Genomic DNA, 18,653 nt, shown 5'->3' on the forward strand with positions numbered 1-18,653 from the left:
CTGATGAGCAATACTCTGACGACAGGTTAGTTGGGAGGTGAGCTCTATACCGAAGTGTTGTGGGCAAATATATTACAACCTCTCACACACGACTCATGAAGTGAACGCAGTGAAAAAAATTAGGGGCTAATACGGAGACTTTTAACGAGAGACAATTAGCAGAAGGAGTCTCGTCTTTTGTTTTCGCGGTAGATAAGGGACAACATTGTTTTGAGAGTTCTGCTTGCCAATAAATGGATAGAGTGGTAGCTTAATAGGTAGACTAAATTTATATCTGCATCTATATGCTTCCTGGCAAGCCATGTACGGTATGTGGCTACTAACCATTTCCTTTCCTGTATCACTCGCAAACAGAGCAAGGGAAAAATGACTGTCTATATCCCTCGGTATGAGCTTTAATTTCTCGTATCTTATCTCCGTGGTCGTCTATGTTGACGTCAGTAGGATCCTTATGCAGTCAGCTTTAAATATCGGTTCTCTAAATTTTCTCAATAGTGTTCCTCGAGAGAAGAACATCGCCTTCCCTCCACGGACTTCCATTTGAGTTCTCGATGCATGCAACCACTACTTTGGCGGGAGACAGTGCACGTTATGTGGTGGCGGCTGTACCTGTTGTTCGCGTAAGGGGCGGTAGCCACGGCGTGGACATAGGCGGAGGTGTTGCGCGTGTGGAGAGGAGAGTGAAATATCCTACTGCCCCCACAGACCGATAGATTTCAGCAGGGTTATTTCTGGAGCAGTTTACCGGAATTCAAAGTGACTTGCTTCCACCAGCTTGACCAGGCAACCGACTGACAAGGCGTAATCAGCGTTGGATGTCTTCAGCTGTTTGATGATGGTTACCACCCATTTTGGCATCAGAGGCAGTGCCACTTAGGACGTGGTAAACCCCCAGAGACGTCACAGAAGCGTCCGAAAGGCTAACTGGGGAGTGTAATCCGACTGCAGGAAATAATTACTCACCATGCAGGGTCTCTCATAATCAATTTTAATTAATCAGTCAGTAACATGCCGCAGGGCAGGTAGAAACGAGGACGAGAGTACCAAGGTTACAGTTCTCGAGTGGAGCAATAGTCAGCCGTTTTTCGTTGTGGCTAGATCTTTTAACGAAATTTCAGTCTCCCACCTACGCAGTAAAATCAGCTGTGTTATCGAATTTATAAAGTGCTACATAGTATTAACCTGGTACTTATAGTTCCTCTATGCTGCTGCCTTAAGAGATTTCGTAACTGACAAGGCATTTGGCGCCTTTAAGAGAGCTGGCAAATGAATAGGCATTGCGTGATAGAGGTAGAACGTGCTCTTAGCAATCCGTCTTGAGCGGAAAATGCGTTTAATATTCTAGGCCTGTGATAAAGGAGGTAATAGATATTGAGAACAGATCTTTAGATGAAATATATCCTATGCCATACAGTTGTGCAGGATTTTCACACGAAGCAACGATGCTTTAGCGATGTGAAAATGTGTGTATGCTCCGATTTCTTCTGTCTTCGAAAATAACTTGTATAAATGTGAGGAATCTACATTTCATGTGAAAAATCTGAGATATGTGGATACTAACATCCTCGTTTCAGACTGGGTAAAGTGAACTCCTTAAAATAGGGAGTCTATGTCGGGGGTGGGATTGCAGTTATAACTACAAGTAGTGCCTGCTTGTCTAACAGTGTGCCACAGCCAGTGGCAGGAGTTTCGGCTTGATGTTTCGGCTGAGCAGGAGCCACAGTTTAGCTTCGTGCGAGTCAAGGAAACTTTCCGGATTGTCGGATCTTGCCCACAACCGTGGGGGCAAGTTCCGCCAGCGGCTACTTTTGGGTGGCTGAAGGGCGAATTAGTCAGTACGGCAGCAGAAGTGGACGTATGTGTCGCCTGAGAATATGGCGAGTGTTGGTACTGGACGATTATCTCTCCGCCCCCCGCCCCATGTAAATTGATTGGCTGTCTGCTTGCCAGTCACAGACTCTCCCTGGCCTATGAGCGCCAGGTTTGGCCGGCATGTGGATACCTGGAGATGTGCGCACAACTGTCAGTCCCCGGATGCCGTGCAGTTCTCCCCCGACCGGTGCAGATCCCCGACAGTACGAAGAAGAATCATCGTAAGGTGCCTGCGAGTGTATTAAGCGATCTATGTGACTCCTGTAAATTTTTAAACAATTAATTTGATGGTGTAGTACAAATGGACTACATCCCGCCATTTTCGATATCACAATTGCGCCAGCTCTCCTTCTGTCTCCATGATTATCCAATAAGAAAACAGTTTTTGAGAAGGGATGAGAACCTCCTTCTGCGTGTTTGGACACACTGGTTCATGCTTGTGTTCACATTAACAGGAAAAAATCACTTGAGACAGATAGGGACAGGATTAAAGAAATTCCACCGGCTGATGCTTTGTTCTGGAGCCACGAGAACAAATGGAGGTCCCTCAGGTGGGTAGGCATGTCACTTACGTCCACAGGTTTGAGGTAGTCGTGTTACAACAGGAGGTATCTACTTGAGAGAGAGAGAGAGAGAGAGAGAGAGAGAGAGAGAGAGAGAGAGAGAGAGAGCAGTGGTGGTTTGCCGGGTGTCAAACACCAAAGGACGCAGGCTTCCGGTCTGTGGTCAGTGATATTTAGTATCGTCATCTGTAATTAGAACAGTGGGTGATTTTGGACCTCTGTGGCGTGCAGAACCATGCGCCCAATGCCTGGCGCTGCGACCAAAAACGGCGGCTAATATATAGCATTTCATTAAATTCCTCGGTGCTTACAGTTCTTCAGTTTTATCGAGCTTTTGTGCGTTCACGGCTGGACTATGGGTGCACAGTGTATGGGTCAGCGAGGTCGTCTTATTTGCAGATCCTTGACGCTGTCCACCATGCTGGGATTCGACTGGCCACGGGTTCTTATCGGACCAGTCCCATACCCAGCCTCTGTGCTGAGGCTGGGGAACCGCCACTTACCATCCGACGGCAGCTCCTGCTGGTGCGCCAGGCTTGTAAGTTTCTTGCAGCTCCCAGCTTGCCTACTCACCATCTTGTTACTCATTCACCTCTGGACCGCCTTTTTTCCCACCGTCCCCGGGCTACGTTGCCGTTTGGGATCCGTGCGCAACGTGTGATATAGTCCCTCAGTGTGGAGTCTGTACAACCACAAATCCTGGATTTTAACTGCCTGCCACCCTAGTTACTGAAGAGGCCCGGAGTGATTTTAGATTTATTGCAGTACAAGAGGGATAGCACTTCTGCCACCGTTATTAATGTAGCATTTTCTGCCATTTTATCTGAGCACCACGACTATGTAGCTGTTTTTACGGATGGGTCAAAACAAGGGGCTTCCGTTGGTTGCTCTGTTGTTTTTCCGGATCGTGTCCTCAAGGTCCGACTGCCTCAGACTTTTACTGTCTGATGCAGAATTGTCTGCGATCTTGCGGGCACTGGAGCAGATGAAACATTCTTCCTGTCCTAAATTTCTTGTCTGTTCCGATTTCCTAAGTCGGCATTGCTGGGAATGAAAGGGCGGATCTCGCAGCCAAGAAGGCGTGTCTCGATCCACAAGTATCTCAGTGTGCTATACCCCTGCATGAGTCATGCGTCGGTGGGAGAATGAGTGGCTGGAAGTGACTGACAATAAGCTCCGTATAGTCAAGCCCACAACGCGTGTGTGGTGTACTTCCTTTCAGCCCCGTCGACGGGACGAGGTTCTCCTCACTCGGCTTCGGATAGGCCACAGCCCTATGACTCATGGCTTCCTGCTCCGGCGGGAGGATCTTCCAATGTATGGTGCTTTTAGGCAACACTCGGACGAATGTGGTTAAAGTTTTAAAGTTCTGTGCCATGTCAAATATTTTTACAAAGATTTTAGGGAGAGGATCTTATTTTGCTCACTGTGTGACAAGCTCGCCCATATTTTATGTAAGTGGCCAGCCAATGAAAATTTACTGTGGCATTCTTGTTGCTACGTTTTCCCTTTCCTTACGTTCTACTTTCTAATGTAGTATTTTCCTTCTTTTCATGCTTTCTTTGCGTGTGTGTTTCAGTTTTATTAGGTCTGTCCACATTCATTCCCTTTAATGTGTGTCAGGGCGCTGATGACCTCGGCGTTGAGCGCCCATAAGCCCCAAAACACACCACACACACACACACACACACACACACACGCACAGTTCTTACATCATGAGAAATGGGAGCGTGGAGTGCAGATGTGAGTTCTATCCAAGTGGGAGAGCACTGTCTCCTGCAAAGTGATTAAATAAAGGACATGCAAACTGAATTAAACAATGTGTTATTGACACTGATTTGAATTTATTCTCATGATATCTTTCCTTTCCAGCACAGACTGTCTTTTCCCCACCAATTCCCAGATGGGGTTGGCAGCGAGAAAGTGGGGAGACAGGAGGGGAGCTGGAGTATTTCCCAGGAGAGCCTCAGAACAGGGGAGGGCAGACGAGAAAAGTGTCCCTTCTGCCAGAGGGGTGGGGCGAAGAGGAGGGGAGAGGGGTGACGGCGTGGGTTTCTCAGAGGGACGAATTATCCCCAGCTGTAGTAAGGGGTCATAAATTAACACCAGAGGGTCATAAAACACTTAGCACGGCAATAGGTTAAGAGGAGGGGGGAAGGGAGGAACGGATTAATTGATCAATTTAATTAATTAGCATATCAGTTCGATATAAAAATTGCATCAGGATCGTCTTTGTCCTGGGGTGACCTGCAGAGGAGCGACGATTGCTGCTGGGATGGCAGTTGAAGCTAACGCAAATAAATGAAACAACTTGCTCATAAATAGGGGAAGAGATCCATTAATGTTCAATTACAGTATTGGTTACATATCTGAGAGCTGGTTTCTCACGATGGGGCAGAATAAGGTTACGTTTGTGGATGGGGCCGTCGTCAGTTACTCTCGGTTGCACAAGAAATACTTAAACTTTATTTAAAGAAATTAAAATTTTAAAACGGGAAAACATTTCCAAATCGCACACATCTCATCAAATAGCTTGCTTTTAAAACAAGTTCGCATTAAAAAAAACTTATTGTAACACGGCTGAAGGCCTTATTATGAGAGAAGTGAAATTATTGCTCGGCTGAAGGCTACACACAACTTAAATAACAAACAGCTGATGGCCTGAATTAGAAGTCAGAAGAAAAATTGCAAATAGCTCACATTTCAACAAATACTTTGCTTTTAAAATAAGTTTGCAAAAAAAACTTATTTAAAACAGCTGAAGGCCTTATTATGAAAAAGGAGAAATTATTGCTCGGCTGAAGGCCACAAACAATTTCAAATAGCAAACGGCTGAAGGCTGAATTAGAAGTTAGGAAAACAATTCCACATAGCACTTTTAAAATAAATCCCTTGGTTTTAAAACAAGATTGCTTAAAAAAATTACTGTAACACGGCTGAAGGCCTTATCACCAAAGGAGTGAAATTATTGCTTGGCTGAAGGCCACACACAACGTCAGTAACAAATATCCTTAAAACAATCACCACAATCTAAGGAATCAGGACAAGCGGTACTCAGCAAGTGTTCCACGCGCCAGCCTGGGAAGGTAATTCAACAGCCAAGAGTTGTACTCACATAACAGGATGGCAACTCAAACCAGGGGCAGCTTAAGCGCCGACCGACCGACTAACGAATCCGCCCAACGTCCGATTACCAGTACAACGATGGAATATTCTTAGGCAAGGGTGAACAGACAGACAGCACTATGTCTTCAGAAAACACCCAAGGCCGAAGGAAACTCTAGAACCAAGGTAGACCTCCCAAAAACAGTACAATTCAAGAGGCTGTCGAACTATACGCCGTGTGGGACAGCATCAATACAATGAGGATAGGTACACTGACGGAAAAGCACACTAACCTCCAGGGCTGGTAACTAGCGCATTAGCGGCCACAAGGCAGAAAATACCGCTGGTTGCACTTCACTAATAATAATAATAATAAATTCAGAGTTGGATAACAAATGGAAAAAAACAGCTGCAATATTTCACCGCCTCGAAACACTATTCGTTGCCGCCAGGCTCAGCGGACCTGGGAGCAACAACCCGCCGACTAAAGGCGAGATCTCAGAGTAGTCGAGGTTGCATTAGCGGTTAACTCTTCACTCAGCTTAAAAGTCCAGGTTTCGGGATGCAATCGCAGCTACGCCTCCTCGATCCGGCAGTGGCAGCCCACTGCCAGCGGCCCCGGTTTGCCCTCACGGTGCACGGATCTGCTCGCTGCAGAGCCCCAACCAAACTGATGTCCGTTCGTAGCTCACTAAATCCAGTACTCAGACAGAACTAAAATAACTGTTCATTCAAAACCGCAAGATACACACAGATCCAAAAAAAAACAATTCCACCAGTCATTGTGAGACAACACGGACGAATTGTAAGTCGCCACAAACACAGAGAAGCCAAAACACCAAATGCACGACGTCCGCTGTGACGGTCGATCGAACGACCAACCAACGGTCGTCCCCTCTCAACTCAGCCACGGGCAATATCCTAGTATAATGTCGACTGACAACTTATTGCCATGAGGGCACTTCGACGTGCGGACACACACACACACACACACACACACACAGGTGAAAGTTGCACTACTTGAATATGACGGTCCATTCAACTAAAACTCGCTGAATGCGGTCCTTGACGTGGTCGTGCACTCTCGCGACCACCTCCTTCCGTCGGACAGTGCATGTGTATCACCAGCGGTCAGGCGAGTACTGGCTGTCCGGACCTCACTGCTGCTACGTGCCAACTCCACTAGCTCGACACACGACGACCCGGAAATACTAGAGGCCTCTCCAAAGATGGTACCACAGTACGTGCTATCGATAAGCGTTGCTGCTGCCACTCATGGACAGACAAGGCGAGCAAACGTAGTGGCGCCAGTAAACACACTAAGAAAACGAGACGCCACTGTCGCTATTACAAGATGCCATGCTATGGACGCCATCAACGGCTCAATATCACTATCATTAAACACCTAGGAGTAAGAATTCGACTACCTAAGGTGGAATGACGAACATGAAAAATAATTGTAAGAAATGCAGATTCTAGATTGAGATTCATTGAAAAATTGTTAGTTACATCATTTACGAAAGAAATGGGTTACAAAACACTTCTAACACTGGTTCTGGAGTATTTTTCGGCAGTCTGGAACTCTTAACACTTTGGGTGAATAGAGCAGAATGGAGAAGATGTCATGAAGAACGGTCCGTTTCGTTACGTTATCACGTTGCGCAATGCTGAAGAGTGTCAATGTGAAATTGCAAGGGCATATGTTTGTGGAACAGTCGGGGCAAGATAATATCCACAGAAAATATAGAAGTCGTATTCAAGTTTAATAATAATCATTCTTTCCATTCTGTGGAAAATGAACGTATCGTCTGCTTTCAAAATGTCTCTTGCTGTGGGCAATAACGGGTTGATGGCAGGAGTCTCTGTCAACTACTGCAGATAGTTAGAGCAGATATGTGGGTGATTTTGCGATAAAACACTCACCATTTCCTAGCCAGACCAGATCTGGAGAGCGAGTGTACAATCCAGAATCATTGGCGGAGTGCAGACACCAGCACATCACACGTGTGTCTCTGTTCACTGCGCAGCTTAAGGGACTGAGGTTTACCACAGGAATACTCTCAATGGACACTGGGGGCATGGAAAAAAGCTTGCCTGGGCTGATCAGTCCTAAACCTCAGAACACACGGATAGTGGGGTACAAGTACAGAGAAGTGGGAACTGGGCGCTTACCAGGGCCCAAGGGGTGAAAGTGTTCTTTTGTGGGGGAGTTTAAACGAGTTTAAATGGACTACAGGTGACCGATAGAGGAATCTATTGCACGATCAGACGCATCCGTTTGCTCACGTGCAAAATTCCACAAGCGAACTCCACCGTCAGGTAAATAGTTCACTGTGTAATCGCTCCAGAATTGTGTCATAGTTGTGGAAATAGTACTGTATGAGTGTACATGCGTATCCTGGTTGAGTTCCTAGAGTTCCTCCCTGTCCTACTGACCACTTCTGTGATACCATTAAGGGAGACTCGCGGCTTCGACAAATAACAACAGATCTGCGTGAGTAAATGATCATCGTTCAGGATGGCGCCTCAATACTTTCGGTGTTTCGATGAGTCCTCACCACAATGTGTCATCACTCTCAGGGTGGAAGGGGAAGCTAGAAGTCTCTAGACAGATGTCAAATTCAACTGCTCGTATGTAAGCTTTGAAGTATCTTAATCGTTTTCTTGATTATATAAATACACTCTAAGGCTCAGGCCTGGAATCTCACTGAATAGAGCAGGTTTTTAGCGGTGAGTCCTACCTTGGCCGGCAGGGTCGCCAGATTTCTCACCAATCGAGGGCATTTCGAGCATTTTGGGCAGGACACTCCCACAGGCTCGGGGGTTTGACAGTCTAACGCAATAATTGGACAGAATTTTGCCATGGTATCCCTCAATATATCCAACAATATCAATCAATGCTAAGCTGTATAACTCCTTGTGTAAGGACCGGAGATTGACTAATGCTTTACTGAGGAGCATCTCTATGTGAAGCTCTTCATTTTTAATAAATTATCGAATTTTTGTGAAACTCATCACCTAGCTAATGGAATGGACTGTTCGTGCCACCAAACAGAAATGGGAGTATGGTACCGTCGGCTCGTACTGTGGGACCATTTCCTTAGAGGAAATCATTGCGTCTTCCAGTTCTCAAGTACGAAACATTTATGGTCACGAAAATGTTGCTATTTCAAGAAAATTAACTCTGGCCCCTGAGTTTTGACATGCTAAGCGCCGCTATAGAGATGTATAGTGTTAGTGAGTTGAATATTATCGAAATTGCCGTTTTCCGAACCTGATAAATAGAAAACGCAATGCGACACGTAATGTAGGAAAGAACCACTGCCGTGATATGTTATTTTGGCAGTCAGCGGAAAGAAGTATATCATTGAGTTTGTCTTCGAGAGATGACGTGATAAATTTGAAGCTATTTCTCCATGGCAAAATCTCGTTAGTTTCAACAATATTAACGTATCTCTGGCTATAATTGAAAACAAGAATCGTGCTCTGAAAAACTTACAGATATTATAGAGATCTACGACACACGTGAATTTCAGATATTGTATTACTGACTGCTTGCAGACAGTAACTGACGCGTCAACGTCGCAATGTTTGACTTTAAACGTCAGATACCAACTAATTTAAAACATACGACAGAGGTGGAGTGCAAACTCGGATTGTGAATGGATGAGAGTGGAAATCGTTTGCGTCCTTTCAAAGGAACCATTCAGGCACTTGACTTAAACGATTTAGGGAGATCACGTGAAACGAAACTGTGGACAGTGGGACGGGGCTTTCAATCGCCATCATCCCGAATGGGACTCGAGGTTACATCACTGTGCCCCTCGCTCGGGTCCTGCTGAGTACAAATATTTGTGACAGTTACATTATTTACGTAATAGCATTTCTTGTCCATCCTCCATATCGATTCTTGTTTACTCTGTTTAAAGTATTTCATACCCAGTTTGCAGGAGGAGATAAAGCAAAACAGTTCGAAAGTAACTAGAAGCAAGTCAGAACGACTTGACGCTATCGTAATCTTAAACATGTAATAGATGCTCCAGCATTAATTAGTGAGTTATAATTGTCCCACACAATGTTACTGCTGACAACAATCGACTAAAATTACAGCATGAAATTTTAGTGAATCACAACTTTTTCTGCATAAAAAAGTTCCTTGAGCAGAAGTTATATACAAAGTCAGTCTCTACTTGTCTTGTGGATGGCTGCAACAGTCAAGTGGCTGTAATCACGAATCCATACTTTATAATGTGATGTTCCATGTTGTAACGGAACATCCTCCTCTTGCATTTCTTTTCCTCAACAGTAGTTGTCGAGATCAGTATTATTCTTCGAATTTCGGACATCTCAGTATTATCTAAGCTGCTTTTCTGCAAACTTTCACATAATTTTATACACAGTATACTATATTTCAAGCTAAAATTTATGAAAAGGAATTAGTTTATTTTGGATGTTATAATCGATAAGTAATAGCTCTGAATGTACACTCAAAATTATTTTTTGTAGAAACATTTCAAATCATGTTTTATTTGGTACATTTAAAATTTCTGTTATTATTTACGCAATCTAGTACTGTTTACTATGTTTATTTCTTGATTCATTTATGAAATAATAATCGAAACTAAAAGAAATTCATTTATCAAGAAAAATTTTAAAATCTTTGAAGAATTGTTATTTCCGCTGAGTGAGTAGTAAGAATTTCTGTAATGTGATCGGATGTATTTTTGTATTTTGGGCGAACAATGTAATTTCGGTTTCGTTAATGTGAAAAATCAAATGACTGTGTCATATACCAAAATGTGACAAAATATATTAACGCAACAACAAAAATTCTGCAACAACGATCTTCAGATTTATTTAGATCAATTCAGCCATGAGAACCTAAAAAGTGAGAATTTTGGCTTCAAGAATCAGGCCCCTAGACAAGAAGAACTGGAGCCAACTCTAAGTCAAAATATAAATAAACTAGAAAATTTATTGTAATTTTAGTTCCTCTCAAATCTCCATAAAAGACTAAAGTGGACAATAGTTGCAAGTAGGAAGGAGGGGGTAGATTACAGTGTTCTTCGATTAATTGTTACAAACACGTTATTAATTTTCATCTCGTCAATTTGTTGTGCTGAATTTCCCACTCAGTCACTTATAAAAACAATCATTTCTTCATAAACAGAGTAGTCACAAAAAAATAGTCTGCGCTCTCAAGAAACGTTTGACTATTACAACTTTGAACAACCTGAGTTAAAATACCTGATTCCTTCTACCAGAGAAAACCAACTTCAGAAACGGCAGATATTAAATGAGTTATAAAACTGCCATTTTGGCGCGATCACGAATTCAAATAGCTCTAAACACTATGGGCCTTAACAACTGAGTTCATCAGCCTCCTAGACTTACTACTTAAACCTGATTAACCTAAGGACATCACACACATCCATGCCCGAGGCAGGATTCGAACTTACAACCGTAGCAGCACTCCGGTTCCGGACTGAAGCGCCTAGAACCACTCGGTCACGTCGGCCGGTGATCAAGAATTCAAAGATAACGTTACACCAAAGATGTATATTTGAATTCTTTAGATCTAAATAAATGCTGGCTGTGTATTAAACGGGCGCTTGTAAAAACAACCATTTCTTCACAAACAGAACAGTCACAAAAAATAGTCTATGTTCTCAAAAAACTTTCGGCTGTTACAACTATGAACAGTCCGTGTTACAAATATCTGATTCCTCCTACCACAGAAACCCAAGTTCAGTACGACATATAACTACGTTAAAAATGTGTCATTTGACGCGATCACTTCTTCAAAGATAACGTTTAACCAATCAAACATTTTTGAGTATTTAGATCGAAATGAATGTTGTATGTGCTTTACAAGGTCGTGCACCAAATCTGTGTTTATGCAATAATTTGTTTTATTAAATTATTCTTATTTTACAAAAAAATGAAACTTCATTTATTTTTAAATAAACTCAACCCAGTTTGTGACACGATGATCGGCTTTCTGGGGTGCACACATTCTTGCATAAAAAGCGTACCGAATGTTTCCAGAATTATCAAATAAAAGACGGATAAATGCTTCGATAAACCAAGCTACCTTGCAGAAGTCACACACTGAGCAAATGCGGCCGGGCGGAGTGGCCGAGCGGTTCTAGACGCTACAGTCTGGAGCTGCGCGACCGCTACGGTCGCAGGTTCGAATCCTGCCTCGGGCATGAATGTGTGTGATGTCCTTAGGTGAGTTAGGTTTAAGTAGTTCTAGGTTCTAGAGGACTGATGACCTCATAAGTTAAGTCCCATAGTCCTCAGAGCCATTGGAACCATTTTTGAACCCAAATGCCAACAACAATGGTATAGGACGATTGATAAACAGGGGGACCGTCATAGAGCGATTCAATTTAAAATAAGAATATCAGCTTAAGATTGTTGCGCTCTTCTGCAGTTGATTAGTTTCCTGTGTGGCTACTGAGTCAGTGACGTATTCCGACATACTTAACGTTGAGAGTCACGGAATACCTGGATGTCGGTCAACTACTTGGAGCTGCGCTGCTCATCTCCGGAAGAGTCGGGAAGTTATGACGTCGCTCACGCCGCAGTGCGGATGTGAAGCAACAGGCAACTACCTGGTGCCTGCTAGCTCACAACGGAACACTTCCTGCAGTAAAACAGGCCGTTACAGTGGCCCTAAAGTCCCAGATGTCGGTGGCCGCCGTTACTTCTCACTAGTGGCCTCTTCTTCCGCCTGCGCTCTTCACCCAGTGACGTGGGAACCCAGCCTCTTTGGGAATAACACGGCGCGCCGACGTGCCGCTGCAACCGAACTTGATTGCCCTTGAAGAACTGACATTCAGCTGTAATGGTTACTCGTAAAGAGTCATTATTAGACTCGGCTCGGCTTTGGATGATGGAACTGTTGGATGTCCTCCTGAGAGATACCGTGTCACATACTGTCCAACTGCCGTGATAGATCGTCAAAATACCGAGGTGGTCGGAGTACAATGTCCATGATGTTCCAAGCGTTCTCAGTGGGGGCAGCTTCGGCCGCCTTGCGGGCAAAGGTAAGGTTTGGTAAGCAAGAAGACAAGCAATAGAAACTCTCGCTGTGCGCGGGCGGGCATTATCTTGCTGAAATGTAAACCCAGGATGGCCTGCCATAAAGGACAACAAAATGGGACGTAGAACATCGTCGACGTGCCGCTGTGTTGTAAGGGTGTCGCAGATGACAACCAAAGGGCTTCTGCTGTGAAAAGAAGTAGCAGCCCTGGCGATCTCTCGTGGTTGTCGGATGGTATGGTGCGCGACAGGGAGGTCAGTATCCCGATGTAGTCGGGAATGTCTCGAAACATGTCTTCATTGCTCTTCGGATCTCAGAGAATTCCGCTACAGTCAATGAGTTTACAAGATGTAGACGCCTGGAGACAACTCGGAAAGTGGCGGGATACCGATCTCGCCCACCATACGACCCGACAACTAGGAGTGAATGCCTAGCGTGCCAATTCTTTTCATAGCAGGACCGCTTTGCTTGTCATCTATGGCACTCTTACAACACAGTGGTAAGTCGACGGCGTTCTACGTCCCGTTTTGTTGTCCTTCATGGCAAGCCAACCAGAGCTTACATTTGAGCAAGATAATAAGATCATAACCCCACCGAAATTTTGTGCTAATTGTGTCAGTTCTTGTCAAACACTGTATGGGTAAGTAAGGTCACCATATCTCTCCCTACTGAAGAACGTTTGGAGCATTGTGGGTACGGCCCTCCAGTCAGCTCGGGATCTTAACGATTTTTTTTTTGTCAGTCTTCTGACTGGTTTGATGCGCCCCGCCACGAATTTCTCTCTCGTGCCAACCTCTTCATCTCAGAGTATCATTTGCAAAGTACGTCCTCAGTTATCTCCTGGATGTATACCAATCTCTGTCTTTCTCTACAGTTTTTGCCTTCTACAGCTCCCTCTAGTACCACGAAACTCAGTCCCTGATGTCTTAAGAGATGTCCTATCATCCTGTTCCTTCTCCTTGTCAGAGTTTTCCACACATTCCTTTCAACTCCGATTTTGCACGGAACCTCCTCATTACTTACTTTATCAGTCCACCTAATTTTCAACATTCCCCTGTAGCACCACATCTCACATACTTCGATTCTCTTCTGTTCTCGTTTTCCAACAGTCCATGTTTCACTACCATGCAATGCTGTGCTCCAAACGCATATTCTCAGAAATTTCTTCCTCAAATTAAGGCCTAGTAGACTTCTCTTGATCAGGAATGTCCTTTTTGCCAGAGCTACTTCTGCTTTTGATGTCCTCCGTACTCCGTCTGTCATTGGTTATTTTGCTGCCTAGGTACCAGAACTCCTTAACTTCATCTACTTCGTGACCATCAATCCTGATGTTAACTTTTTCGCTGTTCTCATTTCTGCTACTTCTCATTACTGTCGTCTTCTTCGATTTACTCTCAGACCACACTCTTTACTCATTAGACTGTACATTCCATTCAGCAGATCTTAACGATATAGTGCGCCAATTGCAGAATTCGGCACGATTTCGATATGGAGCACATCCAACAACTTTGCCAGTACCAAGCCGAATTCCCTCCGTAAGTGAAGCTGAACGTGGAATCGTCGAAATATCTCTTGACTACTCTATGCCATTATCGTTTTCACTTCGTTGTATACATATGGTACATAAAACTTGATCACTGATGCAACTTGCTAAAGGGCCAGAGATGGACCAACACGTTATTGACTTGCTCTATTTGACAATCACACTCTTTGGAATAAACCATCCATTTTTTCTTAAATTGTAATAATTTGTTTGTTTGTATAAATACATCACCCCCCCCCGGGTAGCTGAGTGGTCAGCGCGACAGATTGTCAATCCAAAGTGGCCGGGTTCGATTCCCGCCTGGGTCGGAAATTTTCTCCGCTCAGGGACTGGGTGTTGTGTTGTCCTAATCATTATCATTTCATCCCCATTGACGCGCAAGTCGCCGAAGTGGCGTCAAATCGAAAGACTTGCAGCAGGCGAACGGTCTACCCGACGGGACGCCCTCGTCACACGACATTTCATTTCCATCTAAGGATTTTCGTCCCATTCTGAGAATTCCTTAATGGTGAGTCATTTTTTTTCTTAGCGTGGACACTGCACATATTGGAAAGGGCTCAACCTGAGAGAATAATGGAAACGACGCTACGTTTAGCTGTTCTCGCAGCATCAGTAACAACATCACAGAAAGCTTTTTTCTGGTGATACTCATTGTGACTGCATATCACAGAATTTTTCACTGTTGTGCCTGCTGTAGCAAACCGAATAAATCAGAATTACTTTATTGCTCTGTAGGCCTAACTAGCCGTTGTAGACCACAGGTCCATTGCTTAGAAAATATCCTTGTAGAACTTCCGAGATTTCGTTGGCGAAGTTCAGTACACCCACACACTAAAATGTTTATCCTTTCCAAGAACGTAAGAATTTATTTGTCAATAAAGTATTCAATTCCCGCCCGTAAGTGAAGCTGAACGTGGAACCTTCGTAAAAGATCTTGCTACACTCATGGTGAACTCAGTAACTGACTAGGTAGCTAACCAGCACAAGTACCCCGACACATATCCCTGCAGCAGACGGAGGCGGTTGCCCTCCGCTGCAGCCTAGACGCCGGGCCTCCTGCTGGCTGCTGCCTGCTATCGTTAATGATCCGGAACACCAGCTGCTCTGCGCTTCTTCGCTTCTCGTGGCTTCTTACTACGTACAGGTTGCACTTCCCACAGCTGCACTGCGGCAGACGAGTACCTTAAACCACTGTCTCCAAGCGGCAACGACCATCATCATTCATTAAGTAACTAACGTTGGTTTACAAAATATAAAACGGTGAAAATAACATGAATGATTCTTACTACCATCTTATCAAATAAACACAAAACTCTCTTCGTTCCTTATACTATTCTGACTCTGTTTTACTCAGAGTTGTGGAATAACGCGTTACTTGTTCCATTGTTACTAATAACAGTTACTTTTGAAACGTAACGGGTGGCAACGGCCTTGTTATTTCCGTACAATAACTTGAACTTTAACTAAATTACTTTTATCAATAAGGGTTCAACGGAAATGTCGTTACTCCTTAATAGCAAGGAACAGATTTTGTTGTGAGAATCTCAAGATGTCATTTCGATAAAAAAATTGTTTTGGAATTACGTGTTTTCAACAATGGGCGCGGTATGCCTGCTGAAAACCTTTGAGTTCACTGCAGCACATTTCTGCCAACCGCTGTGGCCGAGCGGTTCTAGGCCCTTGAGTCCAGAACCGCGCTGCTGCAACGGTCGCACGTTCGAATCCTGCCTCGGGCACTGATATGTGTGATGTCCGTAGGTTAGTTAGATTTAAGTAGTTCTAGGTCTAGGGGACTGATGACCTCCAATGTTAAGTCCCATAGTGCTTAGAGCCATTTTACCTATTTTTGACACATTTCGTTTCCCCTAGCCCAGCTAAACACCGCGAATTATCGGCGTTTTGTTTCCGCACGTCTCTCTCTATCTTTTTCTTCCTGATTTGTTAATGCTTTGTCTGCTATTTATTATTATAACTTGTGCATTATATTTTGCAAATTATCTGTCTGATGCCTGAATCATACGAAGGCGTGCTGAAAGGTAATGCCTCGGTATTTTTATATTAAAACTCTTAAAGTTAATCAAACAAAACAAACGTTATTAACAAATGATTCAAATGGCTCTGAGCACAATGGGACTTAACTTCTGAGGTCATCAGTCCCCTAGAACTTAGAGCTACTTAAACCTACCTAACCTAAGGACATCACACACATCCATGTCCGAGGCAGGATTCGAACCTGCGGTCATAGCGGTCGCGCGGCTCCAGACTGTAGCGCCTAGAACCACCGTTATTAGCATTCTACATTATTGTTCTTCATGTCTTCGTATTTTCAGCCCTCTGTCGCCAGAGGTCACCGAATTGTAGCGTGTAACATCGCGGAGTGTATCGGACTTACACTCAAGTGTCACAGAAACTAGTATAGGCTTGCATATTCAAATACAGAGATATTCAAACAGGGAGAATACGTCGCTGCTGTCCGCAACGGCTATATAACAAGTGTCGGGCGCAGTTCTTAGATCGATTACCGCTGCTACAATGGCAGGTTATCATGTTTTAAGTGAGTTTGAGTGTTGTGTTATAGTCGGTTACGAGCGATAGGACACAGTATCTCAGAGGTAGCGATTAAGTGGGGCTTTTCCCACACGACCATTTCACGAGTGCACCGTGAATAATTGGAATTCAGTAAAACATCAAATCTCCGACATCGCTGCGGCCGGAAAAAGATCCTGCGATAAAGGGACCAACGATGGCTGAAGCGAATCATTCAGCGTGACAGAAGTGCAACTCTTCCGCAAATTGCTGCAAATTTCATTGCTCAGCCACCAACAAATATCAGCATGCGAACCATTCAGCGAAGCATCATCGATATGGGCTTTCGGAGCCCAAGGCCCACTCACGTACCTTTGATGACTGCACCACACAAAGCTTTACGCCTCATCTGGAGCCATTAACACTGTCATTGGACTGTTGATGGTAGGAAACACGTTGCCTTGTCGAACGAGTCTCAAAATGTATCGAGCAGATGGACGTTACCTCATGAATCAATAGATCCTGCATGTCAGCAGGGGACTTCAATTCTCTGCAATGGTGTGAGGCCTTTGCATTGGAGTGATACGTGACCCGTGATACGTCTAGGTACTACTTTGACAGGCGAAACGTACGTAAACGTCCTCTCTGATTACCTGCATCCATCCATGTCCATTGTGGATTCTGACGGACACGGACAATTCCAGCCGGACCATGCGACACCCTACGCGTCGAGAATTGCTACAGGGTGGCTCTAGAAACACTCTTCTGAGTTTAAGCACTTCCGCTCTCCACCACACTGCCCAGACATGAGGGCTGCAGCGTACTGTTTAGAAGAGATCTCCGCTCCCTGGTACTCTTACGGATTTATGGACAGTCCTGCGCGATTCATGGTGTCAGTTCCATCCAGCTCTTCTTCAGACATTAGTCGAGTCCACGCTACGTCATGTTGCGCACTTCTGAGTGCTTGCTCTGGCCCTACACGATGCTAGGCAGATGTACCAGTTTCTTTGGCTCTTCAGTGTATATGGGTGTTTGAGAAACAGTGTGCTGTAATCAAGTTTCTAATTCGATGACTTCGTCCACAAGTGTTCTCCACTTTGAATGACAAAGCCAGACCGCTCACGAGCGCTGCGACGTCTGCAGCGATCTGACTGTCATCGACCGTCCTCCATACAACCCTGGCTGTCCTCTATCCGATTTTTATCTGTTTCCAGAATTTAAAAAACTCCTTCGAGCACTTGACTTTGATAGTGATGAAGCGGTGCTAGTAGAAGTGATGTCGTGGCTCCGTCAATGAATTCAACTTTCTATAGTGACGGTATGAACCAACTAGTCTCTCGCTGGGAGAAATATATTTGTTGCCAGGGTGATTATGGTGAGAAATAAATACGAAGATACGAAGAATAAACATGAAAATGTTAATAACATTAGGGGCATTTAAAAAACTTTAAGGGTTTTCACATAAATATTCAGAGGCATTACATTCCAGCACGCTTTCATAGTTTTAGTACCGTTATTGCGCTTCATCCTCATTAAATTCCGCATAACGTTTCAAAAGTGCACTCCAGTCACGTGACTTGTCACACGTAAGATGTCATCTTCAATGTTACATTCATTCCCACATCTTTCGAACACGGAGAAAGAAGCAGGGATATACATGTCTTGGCCAGCATATTCAGAACTGTTTCAGTTTTTGGTGTCCTATGGGTATAAAAAGGTTTCCTTTCATTGCAAATCGTGCACCGATGCGGTAAGAATATTAAGCAGTTCGAGCTCCACAGAAAACTCGTAGTTAAGGTCTTTGATTGCTGTTAGCGTTAGATATTTAAATAAAAGTGTGATTGATATCATTGATTTATTTAGACAGGAAATATTTTCAGTGTTTATAATTCTGAACGTGAAAAAGCTCAAATCTCACTTTCGTTTAGGGCAAACACTCACATCCCCTAAAAAAAGTTGGGAGCTTGAAGCACAAAGCACAAAAAAGTACAGC

The sequence above is a fragment of the Schistocerca gregaria genome, chromosome 3, assembly GCF_023897955.1.
Source record: "Schistocerca gregaria isolate iqSchGreg1 chromosome 3, iqSchGreg1.2, whole genome shotgun sequence".
In the NCBI taxonomy this organism is placed as follows: Eukaryota; Metazoa; Arthropoda; class Insecta; order Orthoptera; family Acrididae; genus Schistocerca; species Schistocerca gregaria.